Here is a 4,807-nt window from a genome sequence, read left to right on the forward strand (position 1 = left end):
AATTGGAAACAAGAACAAAAGGAAACAAGCAAACAAAGCAAAATCTTTTTGGATTTTCTTATAGCAAACTAACAATAGCAAATAAAGCGAAACAAATGCAAGAAACCAAAACAAACAAATGATGAAGAGAAACAACAGAAATATTTTTGGTCTTTTTGCGTTTTGGGAAAGAAACAAAACAAAAACAAGAAATAGCAAACTAGAAGACTCACATAAACACAAAGCAGCAGAAATTCGTCAAACTTGACAGCAGTACAGTACCCGATTTTTAATAAATTCTTCCACTGCTCAAATTGAAAAGTGTTCAACTAATGAAAGTTAGATAACAATCTGGGGAACATGCACAAAACTTGGCTTCGCAAAATACTGTTCTGGCTAGTTTTGAGAATTTTTCTGGTAACAATCCAGAATCTGTTTTCGGGCAGCACTTCCCCAAATATCATCTTCCTCTCATTAGGAAACCACTCAAACAAACTAAACAAGTATATACAAGTATCCAGCAATCATAATATGCAAAGAATGAGTGATGCCGGTATACCTCCCCCCAAGCTTAGGCTTTTGGCCTAAGTGGAGTTCAATCCCATCGAGGGTCGCTATTCTTGGCCGGTGGATAATTCATGGCGTAGTCATAGTAAGGTTCCTGTGCAGAAGAAAAGCGTGGAGGCTCCCCATGCCCAAGATGTTGATGCGAGGAACTTGCTGCATCGGATGATGAGTCGAGGTGTTCCTCGGCCCCCTCCGTGTTGTCTCTTGCATGATGGCCTCCTCCCTCTATGTGTGCATTCAGTGCACCTTCTGTGACCGACCAATCCTCCCTGGAATCAAGGTTAAACAGAACAGGCGCAGGCAATCTTACTAGTTTCTCAGTTTTCTTAGTTATTCTCTAGACCTTCTTATAAAATGTCATCTTGTAAAACAGGTTACCCAAGTTGGAGGAGTTAGAAACAAATTCATGTCTAATCATAGAGACTATGTCAAGTTTTTCTATGGAAAGTGGAATGTCAAGATGATGAGGTTCTACATTATGCAAAGCTAGTAAACGAGAGGCGATGAGACCTCCACAAATTCCACCTTTCTCACGGTTAGTAGCAAGTCTATAAGCTATCAATGCCCCCAAATTATAAGTCCTACTACCTTGCAGTGCCGCAGCTAGAAAAGCTAAATCCGGGATAGATAGTTTACCGCCAATCTTTCTAGCAAGAACGCATTTAGTAATGAAATAGGCAAAGTAGCGGATAGCCGGGAGCTGAATGCTAGTGATTTTACCACTATCCTCTGAGAAACTCCTTCCATAGCAAATCATCTTGAAGAGGCTTAAGAGTTCTTGCGGCGATCCCCTTATCTTCTCGCATGATCCCCATTGCGGTACTCTAATTGCTGCACAAAAATCACTGAATGGCAAGTTGACAGTTTTATTATAAATCTTATATTGAACCATGGGGTTAGATCGCGACCAATTGAACTTAAAGTCCTGCACAACAGACATAGTTAGTTTTGCATATTGGCTTGGTTCTCCATCAACAAAATCACTCAGCCCTGCACGAGAAATTAGACTCTGAACATCTTCCAATATTCATGCGCTTCTCATGAAATCCGCGCACGGGTAGTAAGAGGGGTATACTCCCTCTTCACGGTTCACTCTCATGACTTGTTGGACCTCCAATTCTTGTTGGTTAAGTTGATATCTATTCCACTCCATTTTCTGAAATTTTCAACAAACAATATAAAATTTGATTTGATGACATATAATCAAGGGGAACTACTATAGGAACTTGCTAGAGTACTAATCATGCATCAAAACTAGTTTATACAACTTAGAACAAGCATGCAAGCTCACTAAACATGTTACCTACAGCAGCAAAATATTCAAGATATACTCAACCAAACAAATTTCTACTTGGATAATCGGAGGAGTCACATACCGGAGAGCAAATGTGCCAAATTTCAGACAGAAATCTGGGCTGAGCAAAGAGATCGAAAAATCCTGAGCTCTTGAGCAAAAACGCGAGTGAGAGAAAGCTGGTTCGAGTTTTTTCGGGAGAGAGAAGATTCTGGGAGAAAGAGATGAAGTAGTGGGGCAAGGAGGGGCCCACACCATAGGTGGCGCGCCCCCCTCCTTGGCCGCGCCGGCTGGTGGTGTGGCACCCTGGGGTGCCCCACAGGTCATCCCCTGGTGCTCCCAGGTGCCTCCTCGAAAAATAGGACCAACGGTATAATTTTCGTGAATTTTTGAAAACTTTGAAAAATGCACATTTCTGGGTATTAAGTTTATTATTACTGGCCAGGAAATTTTTTGAAAACTCTAGTTAACTAAGGAACTTTGCAAATCAAAAGTGCTACAGCAAATAAAACAAGTGGAGGGAGAAAGAGATGTTGTTTACCTCCTCTATGCATGTAAAAGGTATTCGTTAACAAGGTTGATCAAGTCTTGCCACCGAATAATTTTTACATAACATAAGAAGAAATAAACCTCAAATCAATCATGTTACCTTGAATTGTATTGATATGGATCCAATCATAAGATTTTGATAACCTTCTTTAGGCTCATATATAGGACAATCGATAGTTCCAATTTTGATAGTTCTCACATTAGAAATAGTATTGACTCCACATACTTTGTCAATCCTCTTGGGGAAATAGACGGTGTGCTCCTTATCATCAACATTGAAAGTAACCTTCCCTTTATTGCAATCAATAACAGCCCCTGCGGTGTTAAGAAAAGGTCTCCCAAGAATAATAGACATATTATCATCTTCAGGCATTTCCAACACAACAAAATCAATTAATATCAAGCAGTTATTAGTAACTTGAACAGGAACATCCTCACATATACCAACAGGAATAGCAGTAGATTTATCAGCCATTTGCAAAGATATATCAGTAGGTATCAACTTATCTAGATAAAGTCTCTTATAAAGAGAAAAAGGCATAACACTAACACCGGCTCCCAAGTCACATAGAGCAGTTTTAACATAATTATTCTTGATAGAACAAGGAATAGTAGGTATACCTGGGTCGCCCAATTTCTTCGGAACTTTGCCATTGAAAGAGTAATTAGCAAGCATAGTGGAAATTTCCTCATTGGGGATTTTCCTTTTGTTAGTAACAATATCTTTCATATACTTTGAATAAGGAGGCAATTTAATAGCATCAGTCAAAGGGATTTGCAAAAATAAAGGTTTCATCCAATCGCAAAATTTATTATAGTGTTCTTCTTCCTTTGATTTTAGTTTCTTAGCAGGAAAAGGCATTTGCTTTTGCACCCAAGGTTCTCTTTCATTACCATGTTTCTTAGCAATAAAATCTTCTTTAGTATACTTTTTATTTTTAGCATGCTTTTCAGGTTCATCTTCTACCTCTTCTTTATCAGAAGCATCATTCTTATCATTATCATTATCATTATCATGTTCATTACCACTTTCAGTTTCAGCATCGGAAATAGAAATACTATTAGGATCATTAACAGGTTCAGAGGATTCTACAACATTTTTATGTTTCTTCTTCTTTTTCTTCTTAGAAGGAGCACTAGGTTCAATGCGTTGAGAATCTTGTTCAATTCTTTTGGGGTGCCCTTCAGGATATAGAGGATCCTGTGTAGAGACACCACCTCTAGTTGTTACTTCATAAGCATGTTTCTCTTTAGAATTATTATTTAGCAAGTCATTTTGCACTTTAGTGAGTTGATCAATTTGAGTTTGAATCATTTGAAAATGTTTGACAAGCATCTTAACATCATTGGAGGTTCTCTCCACAATATCATGCAAATTGCTAATAGCTTGAGAATTTTCCATTAGATGATTCTCTACTCTTATATTAAAATTTTCTTGCTTAACAATATAATTATCAAACTCATCTAAGCATTGCGCAGGAGGTTTTGAATACGGAATATCTTCCCTAGTAAAGCGTTGAAGGGAGTTTACCTCAATCATGGGTGAAGGGGGAATTATCTCACATATATCCTCTATGGGAGGTAGATTCTTCACATCTTCGGATTTAATACCTTTCTCCTTGAGAGACTTCTTAGCTTCCCGCATATCTTCATCATTCAATTCAATTAAACCCCTCTTCTTCAATATTGGCGTTGGAGTTGGTTCAGGTGTTTCCCAATCATCATGATTCCGGCTTATTCTAGCCAATAAATCTTCAGCTTCGTCTGGAGTTCTTTTCCTGAAAACACAACCAGCACAACTATCCAAATATGCTCTAGATTCAATGGTTAGTCCGCTATAAAATATATCAAGTAGATCATTCTTCTCTAAATCATGTCCAGGTCGAGCTCTGATAAGAGAACAAAATCTTGCCCATGCCGCAGGCAATTTCTCTTCATCTCCCTGATCAAACCTATAAATTCTCTGTAAAGCAGCATGTTGAGCACTAGCAGGAAAGTATTTTCGAAAGAAAACATCACGCAAATCAGCTGGACTTTTAATAGAACCAGGAGGCAAATTATTATACCAAGTTTTAGCATCATCCTTTAATGAGAAAGGGAAAATCTTAATGACAAAGTAAGTACGCATCTTGACATCATCAGAAAACAAGCTACTCATAGAAGAAAGTTCATTCATGTGTTCTACAGCACTTTCTTTTTCAGTACCACAAAAGGGTGCTTTCTCTACAATAGCTATATGAGATAAATCAAGAGAAAAATCATAATCTTTATCCTTAATGCATATAGGAGATGTGGCAAATTCAGGATCAGGAGACAGCTTATGTCTAACAGTATATTGTGCGAGAAAATTTTTAATGTTTCTTGCATCAGTAATAGAATTGCATTTATCAATAAAATCATCATTAAGCTCCACATAAT

Source organism: Lolium perenne, chromosome 4 (genome assembly GCF_019359855.2).
Source record: "Lolium perenne isolate Kyuss_39 chromosome 4, Kyuss_2.0, whole genome shotgun sequence".
NCBI lineage: Eukaryota > Viridiplantae > Streptophyta > Magnoliopsida > Poales > Poaceae > Lolium > Lolium perenne.